The 20,273-nt window shown below is 38.1% G+C and overlaps 1 pseudogene across 1 annotated transcript; it reads right to left on the reverse strand.

The window, feature by feature from the left end:
• Positions 1–6,045: 6,045 nt before the first annotated feature.
• LOC148863990 (uncharacterized) lies at positions 6,046–14,761 on the reverse strand (annotated as a pseudogene). The gene is made up of 7 exons (XR_016109420.1): positions 14,163–14,761; positions 13,570–13,656; positions 13,394–13,438; positions 13,190–13,285; positions 12,955–13,056; positions 6,353–6,507; positions 6,046–6,262 (listed from the first exon to the last, which is right to left on the reverse strand). The product of XR_016109420.1 is annotated as an uncharacterized LOC148863990 (transcript).
• Positions 14,762–20,273: the final 5,512 nt, after the last annotated feature.

Raw genomic sequence — 20,273 nt, forward strand, 5'->3', positions numbered from 1 at the left:
AAATAAACCCCACCCAAACCCTATATGGCTATACCCTATACAGTTGGTTTAGGCCAGTTCGGTCTATCAGGTCTGCCGGACCCATTGCCGGCCTACAAGTCCAGTGACCCATGTGTGACATCTGATTCGACCCATTACCACTTAATTTCAATTCATCCATAACACCACCACCGAGGAGCTTCCCTTCCATTGGTAGTCAAGGGTTCAGTGGGGAATTATGTTCTACTCTTGATTAGAATCATTAGGCCAAGAGATGAATTCAAATTCCTGGAGACGACCCAATTACCCAAATCCAATAATAGACTAGAAAGTAGAAACAAACACAATCACACGTTTAAAGGTCCAACGGTACCCAAATATCTGTCTCCTACAACATTCCCAAAATGGGGTCGGCTGAGGACCCAACTAGGCTAAGATTATCGGATTAAAGTGAATGGAACTTTGAATCACAATTCACACTCAGCCGACCACCGCAGAATGCATGGACGGAAGGAACATTGGCCGAATAATTGATTTATAATTATAGAAGCTTGGACGATTTGGAATCATTTTATTATATAGTCTTCTCTTTAGAGGTTCCTTCATTATTATTTAGTCTAAGGAGAGACAAAAATGCACGTGTAATGCAATTGGGTTCCGCCGTTCCGTAGCTATTGCTCTCTTCCCACATTCTTTGTACCAGGAATTGTTTATTCTTTCTTCCTCCAATTGCTTTCAAAATAAATTTTTGACTGGTTATGAATTAGCCACCATACTTCTTAAATTTTAGTAAAAACCAAGTCCAAACCCGATACATAAACAGGTCTAATCGTAACGTATCACATGATATTTATCAGTTTTTGGGATCCTTCCTAAGTCCTAACATGTTTATTGCTGAAAAACTAGTATGAAAATGTTGGAGAAAATAGGGTCACTGTAACTTTGGAGGAGAAGCTCTGAGGCGTGTATAAAGACAATGTCTTTAGAACGTTATTTGCCCCCACTCAGTTTCATTGAGTTTGTTGTTGGGTTACAGGCAAATTCGTTCCCAGGATACAACAGAGCTTTTGGCGAGAATCTGCAACCAGAAAAGTTGAAGAGTCTCCAAAGAAACCTTCTGTGAGACTGTAGCAGATCGGACTGTGAGAGAGAGAGAGAGAGAAAGAGAGTGAATTTTGAAATTGTGTGTTTTGGAGTCTGATTCATGCTCCTTAAATAATTTGTGAAGAGGTATGAACAAAAGGTAGGTGCTGGTTTAAAGAATGCACATTGAACAGTCACAATTTCAAATATTGTGATTGTTTAAAAAGTAATTAACAGTTAGTGACTGTTAACTTTGAATTGTGCCTCTTGATCACACCCGGTCGAATTGTGACCATTGATCTCATCAACGGTCAGCAATGCACCAAAACCAAGGCCACCCATCGTGAGCCACGCGGGTGAGAGCAAAATGCGCTTCTAAAATGCCTCTAAAGCGCCGCATACACGCGCGCACACGCGTGCGCGCGCGTTACGCGGTATCAAATCCCCATACTCTCCTCTACTAATTCTAAGGAGTGTAAATCAGCTCCTATTGAAATACTGAAAACAAAACTTATAATTTTTCAATATGAGTTCAAAACTAGATTTTGTAAGAGAAAAACCAATTTTTAAATCAAATGTGCAGATGCAATTTCTCATTTAATAGACCAATCAAACCCATTGGATGCAGGTGCAATTTCTCATATACAAAATTGAATGCTAACCTTCAATATATATCATAGTTAGACCTGTTTAGGGGCCGGATTTAAGTCAAGTCCATTCAAATTTTAGTAAAAATCAAGTCCAAACCCGACACAGGTATAATCGTAACGTATCACATGATATTTATCAGTTTTTGGGATCCCTCCTAAGTCCTAACATGTTTATTGCTGAAAGACTGGTATGAAAATTTTTGAGAGAGAGTATTGAAGTTTATAATCTGGCGATACACAATTTATTATTATTGTTTTTTTTTTTTTTTATACCGTCCATATCAATACTTTAAACCATGTTATAAACATGCGGTAATTGCAGGATTTGAATTGAAAAGGCCAAGTAATTATTTAGAAAATGAGAATGAATTAATGTTATTTTCCTACAATATTCAATTTTTTTGGAATTATTATATGTTTTTCAATGTCATTTTACATGCAACCAAACATTGGTTAAATACCATTATTTCTTAGAAAACCATTCATTTTCCTTCTCTTTACATGCAACCAGATATAGCCCATATCTTTTTCTATTCTCCGCCCCCCCCCCCCCTCCCTCCTTTTTTTTGTTTTTATTCTTTACATATGTCTTTCTGTAAATGTGTGATTGAGGAAGTGGGGTGGGTTTTGTGGCTTTGCCTTTATCTCCATTGATCAAATGGTGATTTTTGTTATACAATAAATTAATAGTAAAGTGGCCCTTTCCATTTTCCTTTGGTGTTTGCAATGGATAGGGATATGGTCAGATCAATTTGAAGCTGGTTCTAAAGGTACAACCCACAGCCCAGTGAATAGGGGTGCTCTTTAATCGAATTGTGAGTGCTCACCAGTTGTTGTGAATCAATCTTATCGGTTTTTGAAAAATATCAAACCAAAACTGAATCAAATCAATTCAATTCAATTCAATTAATCAGTTGGCCGGTTTAGTTTTTTATTTTTATTTTTATAATATATTACAAATATATATCAGTTGATTTGGTTAATCGCAATTTTTTCTAGATTAAGTGAATCGGTACTTTGGATTTTTTAAAAATACCAAACTGAACTGATTTTTTTCTGTTCTAATTGCTCAGTTGGATTCAACTTTTCAGAAAGTCGGTTTAAGTTTGAACCTGATATTTAGATGGGAGACCAATTCAATTTCAATAATCAAATGGCCCAGATTATTTAAGCCAAACCACCATAAAATTGACAATATTGAACCCAATTTTTCTGCCTATTGTTGTCCGGTCGTGTCAATCATTCATCAGTTATCCATTAAAGTATCTTATGAACAATTCATGAACCATTGTCATTTTGGTCCTGTCAGTATCAGTACGTCAGTAAATGAGAATTTTGCTGATTAATCAATTATATACTTCACAAGGAAAGCAAGAACACCATATTCTTATCAAACCAAACCAGACAGTAATACAAGCGAGCAGTAGTTGGTCTTTTGGTCATATGAATCCATGTGCATCAATAGTAATAATTCTCAACAATGGGAAACCAATCCCGGAATAGAATAAGTTCAATTGAGAGAAGTTAGATATAAATAATAAGATGATCATGATCCTTGGTCCAAGACTTATCTACATGGTGTCCAGTTTGTATATATGGTACAGCTGCCACAGCTTCGGTATGATAATGGGTATGCCTGATAATATAATGATAAGCAATCGCTAGGAAGATGTATTCAAAATAGGGCCACATTCTTCTTTTCAAACAAAATTGGTGCTAAGAATTGTAAAGAGTGCAACTTAAAGTGAAGTTGGATACGATTCATGATTAACTTGAGATGTTCATATTTCTGGTTGCATTTCTCATGCTGAATTCTGCTATATGTTCATCCCCTATTCTTCTATTGTAGACCTTCCATGAACAATCATTTCCTCCTTATAGTTGAAACCAGGGTTCAGGATATAAATGAATAATGTGTTTGGTCAACTTCAAAGCCCACAAATTCAGATCAGAAGCCGACTACAATTTCCTTGTTTCAGTATGAGACCATGAATCATCCAGAGCCACTTGGGGTAAAAGATAGGAAGGAATCTAATAATGGATAAAAGACTGACATGAATCACAGTGGGATTAATTAGTCTCTTGAGAATCATAGATATGCTCCGTGCCCCAAGAACTCTCTCCATTGAAAGGTGGGTGTCACTGCTATACAGACTAAAAATCACTCTGTAGCACACTGAACCAGAAGACATCTATCTGATCACCTTCATGAATCAGTAGATGAATGGAATGATCATATACGACGTGTACATTCTGCACTGTATATAGTACCAGATTGACAATTTTTTTGCCAGTTGGATGGAACTATGAAAGTACAGCAGTCCATCTGGATGTATTCACATCAGCTGCAATGCTACAAAGTGAGGAAGTCATAAAAGCCTTCAGCAGAAAAGTACGAAACGATTTAATGAGATAATAAAGCCAATTTGAAAGACATGACTGGGGGAATTGGGATGGCTGATAAGGACTGTCGGCTTCATACGTACCAGCCAATATAAGAAGTAAATCTGAAAATGCTCTTTCGGATTCACAGTCCACATTCCAGAAGGTTGGTGGGTGGCCCTGGCCGCTAGCTGCTGAGGTGAACGCCTAGTTTCAGACATGTCTGTGAGATTGTGAGTGTCTGTGTCTGGAAGCACCTGCCGTCCCATATCAAATCTCTACTAGGATTCGCAGCATCTGAGACCGAGAAGATCGAGAAGATAAAGATAAAGATGTCTTAATCGTTAATAAATTAGTAGGTTGAAAAACTTCAGTCTCCATTGTGCGGTTTAAACCTGACTGGAAATAGTAAACATCCATGACCCAACCTAAAGCAACATACAAGAAGGTCCATTACGTGATTCACTTCTATTGTCTAGCGAAAGCGATGGATATTGGGATTTAAACATTTATTTAACATATGAAAGGAATCACACTAGTATGTGGAAAACGCTGTAGGGTTATGACATGGGAGAAACTTGAGCCTCTTATTTTTATGGGGCCCAGTGTCATAAGGGGGTTTGTGTGGTGATCAATTCATTCCCATATCATATGATTTCACTTTCCACTTTTAACATAGGAAATTAAACTTCACTTTCCAATGTTTCAGACCATCAAAGGCTTGTTATGAAATGGACCTTGTTTAGTTGGAAGAAAATTTGCAAACCCAAAGGAATTGAAAATTGATTTGTCTAAAAAACTTTGGTTTCACTCTTGATGCTTCTTCCAATGCAAAGGCCTTTGCCCTTTGGTTTGGTCAGACATTTTGCGAGCTACCACTCACTACCCTCGCTCCCCTGTCCCCTCCCATTTCAGCCACCAGGCCCACCACCACTATTGGGCCTGTAAAAGTTCTTGCCATGGTTTGGCCCTTTTCCGCAGGGGCTCTATGTGCCAAGTCAGGGTTGGCTGCACTATCCACATCTGAGAGTGAGCCCGGATCTCCTATAAGCAAAAATTAGAATTCTGCGCGCAAAGCATCCAGATGCGCATTTGGAATATCTCCCATACATGCATGTTAAATTCAACTCATGAGGAGATAGATGTTCCTAATGTGCAGCTGGCTGGATTCCCATGCTTGCAGAGTGTGTGCAGAGATTTTACTTGTAGGGAACCCTGTCGCTCGAGGAGCTTGGTTCCCCCTCTCGCTGAATGCAAATTCAGAACCCCCAGCCCTGAGCCCTGCCCTCGAGCGTTTATGAGCTGACTCATCAATCATCTGTGTCCTCCATCCAGATGAGGTCCGATGTCTGAGCAATCCAGTGTAAGATTAATTGCACTGTAGCCTTCAACCGCTTTACTTTGAAGGCTGGGCTGGACTAGGCTGGCTGGCTGGGTCATTGGATGGGGCCCTAGTGAAAGAAAAGAAAGAAACAAATTGGATAAACCTCAATTCAGCCCAGCCCAACCCAACCCAACTTGATATCCTTTAAGAGTTATTACATCTAGTTAAAGCTCAAATTGGGGATTAATGTTGTTAAATTTGGGCTAGATGAAAAATCAAAAAGCTTAATGAATCATAGTTTTATCGGTTTAACAGTCCGACCATTCAGCTTATAAGAAACGTCAAATTACTGGGACATGGATTCCAATTTTTGCATGCAAGGAAACCGTAATTCTGTAAATTAAAGACCAATGTGTCCTGAGCTACAGTCCATCTCATCTCCCACTACCAAGCCTGCCCTATCAAGCCAAAGCAAAAAACTCTGCTGCATCTTTAAGATTGAAAGCAGAGAAACTGTTTCCTGTAATCTACTTAATTAGAACTTATATTGAGATTTTGATTGTTCTGGAGAAAAGGAATTGAATCACATGTCTTGGGAAAGAAAATAACCAAACCCAGGAATTTACCCGTAGATTTTGATTGTTCACGGTGATACATCATCATAAACCACTCAAATGGTTTTGCCTTGTCATAACAGTGAACATAAATCCAAGAAACAAGTGCATCTCTAATGGGAATTCATTTATTAGAATCAACTGCAAACTACAACAATATCTCTGCAATCTGTACTGCGTTAAGAGCAGCTCCCTTGCATACCTGATCACCGCAAACAAAGATATTCAACCTATTTGGGAAATAATTGGCTTTTCCGTATGATGTATTATGAAGATAACATTCTGAAAAAGAAAATTGACAAATCGCAAATGTATCTCACCCATAATTTCCATCTTGAGATAGATCTTGGCATATCCTGCCAACCGCAACATCATCTTTGTTTGACACCTCCAGTGGGATAGGGAAATGATTAGAAGCTCGATCATCAATAATCACCACACCTGCAGCTCTCTTCAGAATATCCCTTGCAGTGTCCTGGACAGAAAACATCATCATCATCTAAGCCTTATTCCAACTATATGGGGTCAGCTACATGAGTCCTGTTTCGCCATTCTGCTTTGTTTAGTGCCACATCCATCATTAAATTTTGAGCACTTAAATAATTTCTTACCACTGCAACCCATGTTCTTTTTTGGTCTGCCCCTAGCCCATCTTGCCCCATGAAAAAACATAATGTTCAAATTCAGTATAAAACATAGGATGCAACTTGAGGAAAGAGGAGATAGAAACTGCAGTGGGGTGATGCAGGGGCATCCAGCAAACCCTGATGAATCACATCTGAAGCATGATAGGGTCCATAGATCTCTCCATACAATTTGATGACATGGCCAAGTTGGAATTCTCGAATACCATCCTTGGGCTCGTTGTACAGCTTGAAATGGTTATCCAAATTTGGCTGCCTGTAACTAGTGCTGGGATCTTAATTGATCTTTAAAGGGGCATATTTTGTTTTACTTGTTTAGATCTTTTAGTTCAGTTAAATAGACTAATTTGAGAGTAATCCAGGGCAGCATCGACTCTCTCTCTCTCTCTCTCTCTCTCTCTCTCTCTCTCTTGGTAATGACGATCAAAGAAGTCCTATTAATGATGTGATGATTCCTGCATATCATTCTGCTAAAGCTTTTTTGTAAGGTGGCTGTTTCATTGATTTCTTAGTCATGATCTACTAAAGGCCATTACTCAATGTTCATCCCAGCTATCTGGGGCCTTGGGAGGGATAGACTGGGTACATTCCTACCCATTGATTAGCTGAAGCTTTTGATTCCACAGCTGTATCTTGGTTTGCCAAGAAAGGGCAAAATGGTAATTTTGAGCAGGGTATCTTCATCTTGTTAAACATGGTTGAAATAGGTAATTTGATGTTTTAGAAATTAACTCCATTAGTGAAGTTTGTTGATTCAAAGGTTAGGTCTGGAATGTGTTTCTTAATAAAGTTAGTAAACAAGTCTGCTGGTAAATTAATGTCCTGAAAAAGTGTATTCAACAGGCAGTTATTGGACCGAGTTTTGTAGTGTTTCTATGTTATGCAGTATTGCTATATATACAATCCACTTTACGTCAACCTTCTCCTGAATAAATAGTGTAACTTCTGAATTTATTGAAGCTCTTGCTCCTCTTGTTTGATTCAACAAATCATGGTCAGTTTACTAAGGTCGGGTTCACTAATTCACTGTTGCTCTACTTTTTTATCTTGAATTCATGTGGTTCTTTTTTTTTATCAATAACACCAGCTTCATTAAATTAAAAGAAAAGAGGGAATATGGATACAAAAGGGGAGATAAAATATCTTAGCTCCCCAAAAACAGAAAACAAAGGGAATGCAAAGAGAAAAGATTAAAAACTAGCCCAAAAAACAGACTCCCTATTCACTCGTTGCTTGGCCAACCCATCCGCAAATGAATTGGCACTCCTCTTCACCCAGCTGTACTGAATCTCAATGTCCCTACCCAGCCATAAGAACTGTTTTCTTTCATTGTTAAAGTTCCACAAACCACTGTCCTCTGTCTTTAACCAACTAACCACCACCTTCGAATCACCTTCCAGGATCAAACAGCTGATATTTAATTCCTTTGCTCTTCGAATTCCTTCAAGCGTTGCAAGGATCTCAGCCCTAAGAGAGTCACCTTCTCCAATAGGGCCAGAGAATAAAGCAATAACAATCCCTTCCTCATTCCTGAAAACCCCTCCAATCCCAGAGGGCCCTAGATTCCTTACACTGCTGCCATCAAAATTCAGCTTTATAAAGCCCGAGGGGGGAGGGGACCAAAACGGACAAAGAGTCCTCTTGCATCTAGCAATGGAAGCAATCTCTTTCCAGTTTCTCAGCGAGTCATCCACAGGAAAATCTGAAAACAACTCTAAAGATTTTAGCCAGTGGACAACCCTTAAAAGGATTCGATCTAACAATTCTTCCAATGTTCTTTCCTTGTCGGAAAAAATGTGTGAGTTTCTTTCTTCCCACAAAGACCAGCATACCGCTGCCCTAATACACCTCCACATAGTCTTCCCTCGCTTCCTAGGCCAACTGAAAAAGGGAGAAAACAAACCTTGGACAGTCTCCGGAGGATACCAAGAACACCCAAAACGGGAGAAAACCCAGTCCCAAACAGTTTTAGCAGCCTTCCAAGAGACCATGAGGTGGTAGCCAAATTCCCCATCAGCTTTACAAAGAGCACATCTATTAGGAAGTAGACAATAGTAGGGTTTCTTTCTCTGAAGTAAGTCTAAAGTGTTGATTCTTTCCAAGAAAATTTCCCAACAAAAAAAACTAACCCGAGGAGGAATAGACCTGCTCCAAATTTCCTTAACTGGAAAGGACAACCCAAAGGGGATAGGAGGTTGAGTTAATGTTTCAAAGAATGAAGCACGAGAAAAGGTACCAGAGCTAGAAGGGGTCCCAAAATCTGGTGTCTTCCTTAGTAGGGTTAGGAAGATAGTCTCAAGGGAGGCTAGCAAAGTTACCAAGCTATCCATGTTTGTATCCCTAATTTCCCTACGCAGGCCAAGGTTCCATCCAAAGCTAGAAGTGGAGGCTGAAGGGACCAAGAAAGAAGATATGGGTTCATTTTCAAGTCTGATAGAGCATACAAGGAAGGAAACTGGTCCTTCAAAGGAGAATCCCCGACCCAAAGTTGTTCCCAGAATTTTAGTCGGTTACCAAAATTTAGACCATACCTGATCCAAGGGGAGAAAACTGGAAGCAGGTTGTGAATGGATTTCCGAGGAGAAGCAACTGAAGCCCTTGCCAAGATTCCAGGATCCTAGCCATTGTCTTCCAGCCCATGAATGCTAGCCACAATCTTAGTCCACAATTTATCCCTTTCCAATGAAAACCTCCACAACCACTTCCCCAATAGAGCCATATTCCTTTTCTTGAAATTACCAATCCCAAGACCTCCTAGTTTTTTACACCTAGTGGTCACCTCCCAATTCACCCTATGATCTCTCTTCTTCTCTCCAAGCTCCCACAGAAAGTTCCTTATTAATTTTTCCAAAAGATTGGAAACCTTTGAGGGGATCTTAAACACTGATAGATAGTAAACAGGTAGGTTAGCTAGGGTAGACTTAATGGGAGTGACTCTCCCACCTAAAGAAGGATAATTTATCTTCCAGGCCGCCCGCCTCTTCTCAAACCTCTCCACTACTGGAGCCCAAAAGCTAACACTCTTAGGATTATCTCCTAAAGGGAGGCCCAAGTATGTCAGGGGCCAGTCCGAAATTGCACAACCTAGCTCACCTGCAAATTCCCTTAGGTCCCTTTCGTTCACACTCACTCCCGCCACACAACTCTTATCAAAGTTTACCTTGAAGTTAGATATTTGCTCAAAGAGTTGTACTGTCAACTTTAGATTCCGGGTCCAATTGAAGTTCCCTCCTTCACCAAATATGATAGTATCATCTGCAAACTGTAGAAGTGTTAAAGGAACCTCCTCCCTACTCTCCACCCTCTTATCAAATTCCTCGAGTCTGCTCTATGGATCAATCTCCCAAGCACATCAACAATCAAGGTGAAAAGAAATGGGGAAAGAGGATCTCCTTGTCTTAGACCTCTCAACGCAGGAAAGAAATCAACCACAGTCCCATTCACTAGGATAGAATAATGACAAGTCCTAACATAGCCCCAAATCCACTTACACCACCCGTCTCCAAAACCAAAACTCCTCAACACCTCCATCAATAAAGACCAATCAACCAAGTCATAAGCCTTCTCCAAATCCAATTTGCAAATCACTCCCTTCTTCTTTGACTTCCTAAAGCTCTCCAAGCTCTCATTTGCAATGAGAATCTGATCGGTGATCTATCTTCCCTCCACAAAAGCACCTTGGTTGGATGCAATAATAGATGGGAGCACCTTCTTTATCCTGAGAGATAGCACATTTGCAATGATTTTGTACAAGCTAGTCACCAGACTAATAGGTCTAAAATCCTTTGGTTGAGAAGCATCTTTCTTCTTTGGAACTAAAGCAATGAAAGTTGAGTTCAAGCCCGGATTTATTACACCCCTCCTGTGGAACTCCTTAAAAACTGATCTAAGATCATTCTCCAAAATATCCCAACAGTCCTGGTAAAAGGCCATTGTGAACCCATCTGGACCCGAAGCTTTTGTCCTATCCATTGAGAATACTGCTTCCTTTACCTCCTCCATATCAAAACTTTTTTCTAACCACTCTCTCTTCTCTGCACTTAGAGTCGGCCTACCCAATCCTTCCAACCACACTCTCCCATTCATAGGCCTTCTAAAAATAGATTTGAAGTGGTCTACTAGAGCCTCTGCAATTTTTGTCGGGTGGGACAACACTGCTCCATCAACTTCCAAATTAGAGATGAAATTCTTCCTTTTCCTCCCATTTGCCACTGAATGGAAAAACCTTGTGTTTCTATCTCCCTCCTTTAGCCACTTACACCTAGATTTTTGCCTCCAACTGATTTCCTCCTTAACCAAGATGTCCTCCATTTGCCTCCTCAAAACCCATCTCAACTTCCTTTCTTCCTCTCCAAAGGAACCTCTCTCTTCCTTCTGGTCCAAATCCTCGATTTGCTCCACCAGAACTTGTTTTCTCTCTTCTAATCTTCCAAACTCCTTAACCAAGAAGAACCACCAAAGGAATTCATGTGGTTCTTCTTGACATCGATATTCTTATTGAATCACTTGGTGAAAGAACATAGAAAGGGAATAACGTTGAACTATTGGGTTTCAATTAGGAATGTCTTATTTGTTAAGTAGAAATAACTTGCGTATCTTCATTAGCAAGCCTGGGATATTTGGGGGGGATCTTCACTACACACTAGTGAAATAAATTTAGAATACTACACATTTGGGAGTTGGAGGCATTAGAACATGGGGTTCATTGTATTGCTATTGCAGGGGTCTTTCACAAATGTTATATTAGTCTAATGGACTAAACAAAAACAGTTTACAATGGAAAACCTTGATTTTTTACAAGTCATCGCAAGCTATATAGAGAAATCATAAATTCATAATCAATGCAGAGTGACTGTTAATTAGTAACATGTTAAGGTTATCACATTCACAGCAATAAAGAATACCCTGAAATCTAACACTTAATAAAATCAACACAGGAATTACATAATTAGTGAACTATGGTCAATGTTATGAAAACTGGCATGGGTATCAAACCAGAAAAGGAACTAGTTTTGGTTTTCCTAGTTTAACCTGGCGGTTCCACTTCAAGATTGTCTATACCAGTTATATGGGACCAATTGCTCTGATTTCAATTGAATTGTATGTGCCCCTTCTAGTTCAGTTGGTTAGCTGGTCTGGTTGTTGAAACATTGATCAAAATATTAAAATGGTTGAACATGAAGGTAAAGCTAGAAGCTCCAGACATACAAGACAATGTATGCAAAACTAAAAAGGTGTTTTAGCAGAAAAATACATCAAACAAGAAACAAAGGCCACAAGAATATAAGACATCCACACAATGTCATAGTCAACAAGGTGGCAAACATTGTCAACCACGAAAGTGGCATGTTAAATGTAGCAGCATAGTTTCATTGACATGTAAACAGTAACAAGAGCTGTATAATGAAGCATAATGGGATTGATCAAACATATGGTGACAGAATCTATAAAGTATAAATGCAGGTATCATAAATTAACAAAACCAATAAGTAATAGGTAAAAGTTAAATTATATTTTTTACCATATTGGCCCCAAACCTAAAAACATAAAGAATTTGCTGCAACAAGAGTAGGAAACCTTGAGCCAGTATTTGTCCTTTTGTGGGCAATGCAACTTTTGATGTCTGAACAACCTATTGCATTAAATAGGGTACCTAAAGTACAGGGAGATTGTGTCACAAGGCCTACTCAGGGTTTTTTATTTATTTTTTGATTGATAAATGTTGTTAACAAGATTTGAACCCAAGACCTCTTAACCTACCCAGGGAAATTGGTAAGCTAGCCTAGGTATTTATGTTTCTTGCTTGAATATATGACTTCAATGCTCAACTGCAGAAGACTGTTTTGTCTCAGTTCAAAACTGAGACCTCATAACAATGGAGATGGTGCCACAACCACCCAGATAAGAATGGATTGGCTAGAAATAGGTGTTTCAAACATTAAGAGGAGATTACTATTAATACAAGAAAAAAGGCTAAAAGAAGAACCAGAAGTGCAGCAGAACAACAATATTCAGAGTTAAGTTGTTGCCAAAAACTACTAAAGTAGAATGTAACATGATATAACACAATCCTAAAATGTACTGATCTAGATATCAAAGAACTTGTGCATTTTCTAACAATAGGAAAAGCATGCAGATCTATTGTTTCAAGGTTTTTAATAGCATTTAAATCCATGTATTTATATCTCTATCAATAATGTGTATTTTACAAATTAGTTATCATTTTCTAACAGAGAAATGGTTTGAGAAGCAACTGTATCCAAATTTAACAGCCTTACCTCATCAAGTGGCTTCTCAAATTGTAGATTAATGCTTTCAGCATGTGCACGCATCACAGGGACTCGAATACAAGTGGCAGTCACCTTGACATTTGGGTCATTCTGAATGAAATTAAAGCAAAAGTATTGTAGGTAGATTCAATGGTTTACGGCTTCTATCATCAAGGGAACTCCAAGGAAGAATTATATACATGACCAAAATCAGAAGAATGAGAAGATTCAACCCAATGCTTACCCAAATTTTTCTAGTCTCCTTCACCATTTTCATTTCCTCTTCATTATATCCATTTGAGAGAATAGGTGCATTGTGTGAGAACAAATTAAAAGCGTACTGCATAGGGTGCAGGTCAAGAGGTTAGTCTGACTGATTCAATGGAAAGAGCATGCATCTAACCATGCCCACTATGATAGGCAACATGTAGATAAAATAAAGGCAAACCTGTTGCTTAAAAATATTACAAGTTGGTCTTTTGCCCTTCAGGACCTTATATTACAAGCAAACAGATATGTTAATTTTTCCCAGACGATAACAGCAATCAACTTTGTCCTCTCTTAAAATGGTTAAAATTTAAAAAAGGGCTGAATAATAATAAGGTATAGTGAAACAGAGGAAACCTCACGTGTCTGCAGTTCAAGCTCTTCCATTGCAGCAGCACCAGCACCACTAGCTGCCTGATATGTGCTGACAACCATTCAAATTACCTGCAACATTTACATAGCATACAAAGCCTTAGGATCTATTCTGAGTGCTAAAAATTTGCAACTTCCAATGCATCATTTAGTTTTCTGTGATGGAGGCTTGCAAAGTTAACAAACCACTATTATCAAATGACCACAAATATTTGAATGAAGAAAGGAAAACATGACCAAGATGCAATTGTGCCAGTCACCATGTAACAATTGAATTTTTAATTAAGGAAACAGAACTTCCTCAAGGAAACTGCTAAAACATTCATCTCTGACTATTCTACAAAGCATTCACAAGTTCTTCCAATAACCTACCATCATATACCAAACATTGTTCTACTAATGTTCTACCTTCAAACAAATATTGTAGATCAATGCTGAACTGAAGTTAATAGAGAACCGAACTCTCTTGCTCATAGTATAGCCTACAAAGTTTGTAAAAAATGTAATGAATCACAACTATCAACTGCCATGTAAAGGAATGGTGGATGTACATAGTTTTGCTATTAAAAAAAATGTACCTTGGCATGGCGATGTAGAGGCGTGGCAGCCATCAAACATATAATAGTAGAATAATTGGGATTAGAAATTAGAGCTCCCCTTCTAGACCCAAGCTTAATATGAGCCATTGCGTCTGGGTTCACCTCCGGAATAACAAGTGGGACCTTCTCCTAAATGCAGAGCTGTTATCGACGACAATGGAGCCACTATCAACTGCGATTGGTCCAAATTTCCTACTTATGGAACCTCCAGCACTGAAGAGAGCAATATCGATGCCATTGAAGCTGTCTTCTCAATTACATAATCTTTGTCCTCGAAAGTCAAATTCTTTCCGGCTGAGCGCTTGCTGGCAAGCATTCGAATGCTTCTGTAAGGAAAGTCACGGTCGGAGAGGACTCGGAGGAACTCTTGGCCGACGGCGCCTGTGATGCCAACAATGGCCAGTGATGGGCCGTCTTCCTTGAGGCCCATTCGCACGTGAAGGCACAGTTTCTTCTTCTGGTGGTGGATGTGTTGACTGTGAAGTTGGTGGCGCGGCCATTGAGTGGGTAGTGATGTTGTGCAACAACTGCAGCCCTCATTTTTTTTTTCTTTCTGGGATTTTGTGCACACTTTTGAATCTAGAAACAATGCAAGGAGAGACTGCTGAAAGATGAAGAGAAGAAACATATCAGAATCAAACTAAAGCATAAACCCCGAGGTTTTTTCTTTATAAATAAAATAATAGAAAATACAAGCCGACTATTACCAGTAACAAGAGAAGCTCGAAGAAGAGAACTGAAACTCCACAAACTTAGAATAGGTATTCCATTGTTCTTCTTCGAGAGTCAACTGTGTAAACAAGATAGATGACTTTTACGGTGAGAACTCAACACAATTTGTCTTCCACCCTGTATAAACACGACGAGATACGAATTCAGAAGTAGTATTTTTATTCGAAGTGCAAAGCAAAACTTAGGGGTGTTTGTTTGTACTTCGTAGGAATGCAAATTTGAATCGATCCAACTAAACTAACCCAATTTGCTTTTTCTTTTTTTTTTTTTTTTTTTTGGTACATTCTACATACTAAACAACATACTACATTCAAGTCTCTGTTTTGAAAATTATGTTATCAATACGGGCCAAAATCACAATTAGCATTTTTTGAAAAAGAACTTGAAAAAAAAAGAAAAAAAGCAAAGTTTTTTACTTGTTGAAAATAGATTATTTCTTGAAAAAGCACTTTTTTTTATAGAAAACGTGAGTAGCTCTTTCCCAAGAGTCGGAAAAGTAAATTTGATTAAACTCCCACAGAAAACAACCTAAACTAACAACCCTACTAGAAAGCGCATTACAAGTGAGCCAATCTGCCGCTTGGTTAACCTTACGAAATGCATGTCCAAAGGTGACTTTAGATCTGAATGAAGCACGACGAAACGCTGAGACAGACACTCATCTAAAAATCACTTATTCAGATTAATTTCCCATTAGCAAATAAGCGTTTATATGTGTGATCCCCACCAAAAATAAGCATGTAGGGGTGCCATGGTTTGGCATATATTTTAAAACCAGTTTGATTGGTTTGGCTTTGACCACTTAATTAGTACTTTGTATTTTCGGCCTAATGTCACTTTGGTCCCTAAACTTTAGAATGCGACAATTTAATATCCAAATTTTCAAAATGTGTCATCAATCAGCTACTGATCAGTCATTAAGTGGCATATGAAAAGACAATGTTTTTGGAGTATCATCTAATTTTCTTTATTAACCATCCAAAAGTTGACAAAAATGAGCAGTTCCAAATCATTTTCTCTTTTACTCAAAAATTTGGGACTGTTAATTTTTTGTCAATGTTTGGATAGTTATTAAAGATAATTAAATGACACTTAAGAGGCATTTGATTTTCAAATGGCACTTAATGGCTGGTTAACAACTGATTAATGGCAGGTATTAGATTGGCACATTTTGAAAGTTTAGGTATCGAATTGTCGTGTTTTAAAGTTTAGGAACCAAAATGGTACTAGGCATAAAGTACAGGGTACTAATCGAGAATTTTCCTTAATATATATTATAAATAAATATGTAAATATATAGTATAAATATTATATAATATTATATATATAGGTTGATCCAAATTCAACCCGATTTTTAATCGAATCCTATCTGAAAATCAGATAGAGGGGATATTCAAATCCAACAGAATAGGATTGGGTTTTGAATCATTTCCCTAAATATCGAGTATTTATACGTTTGTAATCATTTCCCTGAACTGTGTTTTTCAACTACAATCGACCAATTAACAACCACTAGAATCCTACATCCAACTCCTTTAACCGGCATCCATCGCTCTAGATTCAGGCACCAAAACCTCACCACGACCCCAAACCCCAAAATTTGGCATGAATCAACCCCATGTTTCCCAGAAGGGCTCAGATTTGCTATCCATTAGTTGTTCCCCTAAATTCTTACCCACTAGTAATTACAACTGAGCATTGGAAATATCTCCCTTATCATTCATGGGGAGATGATAAGGGAGATGTTCTCAATACAAGACAATGGTGTTTTGTGGGTATGGATGTGGGAACAATTATTTATGGGTAGCAGATCGGGTGTCCAGGAAATGACTAGGACAACTACAACAAGAGTTTTCAAAGAGGCCGTATGTGTTTGAAACCGTGGATGTTTATTAACTAAACATTTGTACTTTATTTGTTTGTAAAACCGAGAAAAGCAATAATGAACCCGTTTTTTGATACTTAGGCATCATTAGGCACCACATCAGCAAAACAATGAATAAATGCCTACCCATTGGGGGGAAATACTAAAAATGAAGCTTCCCTAGTGGTAGACACACACATAAGTGAAGGCTGCTTTTACAAGTCTCTATGCATACGTATCCGCATAATGGGGCAAATGTTGAAGTGGCGCTTATGTGACAATGTTTATTCAATAAATGCCCCATGGTTCCAAAGACACGCTTAATCTTTGAAGAACAATGTCTTCTTCTAAAGCTTAATTTTGGGATTTTAAAATGTTTCAAATCACATGTGAAATCATGTGCTTAGATAATTGACAAAATACTGAGATTAAAAGTGGCACTTTTGGGGAATTTAGGTATTTTAGTGGCACGTTCTAAAGTTTGAATACTAAAGTGAGACTAGCCCAAAGTACAGGATACCAATAAAATTTTAAGATACAAGGATTACAATAAAGTGATGTTTGAAGGCCATGTATAGTAGACAATCAGTACCTTTCATTAAGTGTGGATCAGTTGCATTGCTGCCAATGGAATATTTTGATTATGAGGTTTTACCAAATTAGGCGGTTGATTAAGATTATTGGTATAATGCTTGCAGTGGCAAGAGGGAAGCATGTCCCAAATTGATATTCCTCTTTCCTAGGACTCAGTTTGGAAAGAGTACAAATATAAATATGTAGAGTGCAAAACCTTATATTTTGTATGAATTTGTATTGTACATATTTGCATTTGTATTCTTTTCAAATGGAACCTGATAGACTCGAATCCTTCCAAATGGATGGTCAATGGTGTGGTCTTGTTTATGAGAAAAAGCTCTCTGTAATACTCACAAAAATGTTTGGTCAGCAGTGTTTACAACTAATCAGTTTCATGAGAGAGAGAGAGAAAAAAATATTTATGGAGAAATTAATTAGGACCCTGAATACAATCACCAGCTGGACATAATGGTGGTAGATGAGGACTAAAAAACAGAATAAAAAACATAAACATACCTTGAGTTTTCATAAACTGACTTAAAGGGTACCTTGATGAGATTTTTTTTTTTAGATTTCTAAAATATACCCTGAATCTTTTAAACTCATGTGGGTGTAAGCTGTTTAGGCATATCAATAAAAACCACCAAAGCAAAGTAGGTCTTCACTCCCCAAAAATAGGATGAAAAACACAAATAAAGAAATAATTGTGACAATGCTCACAAAATGAGATAACAATTGAAATTTTGTTCATTGATATATGCGAATCCATCCTATCTCTAACTTTTCATGTATCATGGATTCATGAAACCATGGAAATGGTCTCTGATAAAGAATTGAAGATGAATGAACCTACTAGGCTACTATTGGCTGCTAATATCTTTCTTTGTAAAATACATTTTTTTCTCAGAAGTGGGACTTTAAGTTGGAACTGAAAGCTGAAACAATCCCCTCTCTTTTTCAGCCATTAAATCCAGAGTATCAAATGGAATAAAATTCATAGAAGCATTGATTCCAATGACCAAATATTTAGTATTCACTTCTCTCTCTCTCTTCTTTTCACATTTATTTAGTATTCCATTTTTCTCTCTTGTCCTCTTATCTTCTTCTTCTTCTTCCACCTCATTTATCCTTCTTTTATTTCTGTCTAGAAGGGAAAAATAGGATTTTTAAAATTTTAAACAAATTTACATGTAAGGTTTCATTAATGTAGAGTATGTTTAAGTCCAATGGGGTCAATATTCAAGTCTTTTCGAAAAGATTAGGGTATGTTTAAGATAACTTATGAAAACTTAGGATATGTTTAAGTCTTTTACTCTTAAAAAAAAAAAAAAAACTACTGCATTGCCGGACCCAAATGTTCTTTGGGCCAAGTTTAGAGCTACAACCCCCTATGAGTGGATCTGTTGTAAAATTAGTAACGAATGGAGAATGGAACTTATCATTTTGTGCTTTTTCCGAACCCAGAGTGCATTAGTGGTGCATAATCGCTTTAGGAGAAGTTGGTTATGAACTACAAATTTGCAAACGGAACCTTGCAAAGAGTATGAAAGTGCTGAGTCATGCCATTTGGTCACTCTTTTTAAAATCACATTTTCCCCTTATGGTGCAGCTGGGTATTTGCAAATCTATTTACAAGATGAAACAACCCACAGGCTTATACTAAACATGTACTCACTTACCAGTATTCTGTGAATCGCCAATGGAAGATGTTTAGAGATGTTGAAAAACAATAGAAAGTGAAAAATGTGATTGTGTGTTATTCTGTACCACTTGGTTGATCAAAACTCTATTTATAGAGTATTTTCATTCACCAAAATGGACACAAAGGTATAAACACATAAACATGAAGAGACACAAAACAAAAATAAAAAAAGATATGGTGTGGCTTACGTGCAAAAGATGCGGGAAGCTTTCATTGGGAGCTTCCTGAAATCAACCCAAAATAGGCTTCATATGTATTTTCGGTGTCCCGTCTTTTGGCAGCTAGGTCTTCCGCGTACCAAACGGAAATGGACCGATTTTTTATCTTCTCAACTTGTAAACAGCCAAAAGACCACACGGAAAAACACGCCAAACAAGCCCAAAGCCTTCCCACCTCTCAGCTTCCGCACTAATCACAAGTTCAATTCCAATTTCCTCCTCCTTCTTCCAAGTTTCAAAACGGAGTTTAATGGTAAGGCCTCTATTAGGTTGATCAACATAATGATTAACCTTTCAAGATAGTATTTTGTTTGTACTGAAGAACACTAGACCCATCATGAAGAACACTAGAGTCTGGTGATAAAAACACCAGATAATCCAAACAGAACAAAGACCAAATCATGTTTCTGGCTTTCTTCTATTGGTGGTTATGGTGCCGGGTCTTCCAGCCTTGCTTTCTCAGAACCTGCCCCATTGGTTGCTGTGATTTAACATGACAAAGAGTTGATTAAACCTACAAACTACAACATTGTTGTTCCTTTATCAGGCTTATTATAAAGGTCAAGATTCACTTTAATGATGATGGTGTGGGCCTTAATATCTCCGTTGTTCATTTATTATCTTGATGAAAGCTGGTAGAGAGTGATGAGAGCTCCTCATGCTATCTGGAATGAAATTTCTGCCTATGAAGAGGCTACCATCTAGCACAAGCATGACCGTCCAATCTTCTACCTCTTTCTCTTTTTGCTTGCTCGGAACAGAATTACCTTCTTCAGGGGCATCGACAGCCGGACTTTTGATGGTAATCCGATTACGATTAAACCTATGCGGTGGAGAGAGAAGAGCAAAGAGAGTCTGAAGACTATACAGTTTGGATAGAACAAACAGGACAGAGGAAAGTGGGAAGAAGAAAGGGGAGGAGAGAAGGGGGAAGGGGAAGGAGAAGAAGAGAGATTGGGAGAGAGAGAGAGAGAGAGAGAGAAGTGTAAAGGAATCTG

Source organism: Nelumbo lutea, chromosome 3, assembly GCF_056320005.1.
Source record: "Nelumbo lutea isolate HS-2025 chromosome 3, American lotus-T2T, whole genome shotgun sequence".
Taxonomy (NCBI): Eukaryota; Viridiplantae; Streptophyta; class Magnoliopsida; order Proteales; family Nelumbonaceae; genus Nelumbo; species Nelumbo lutea.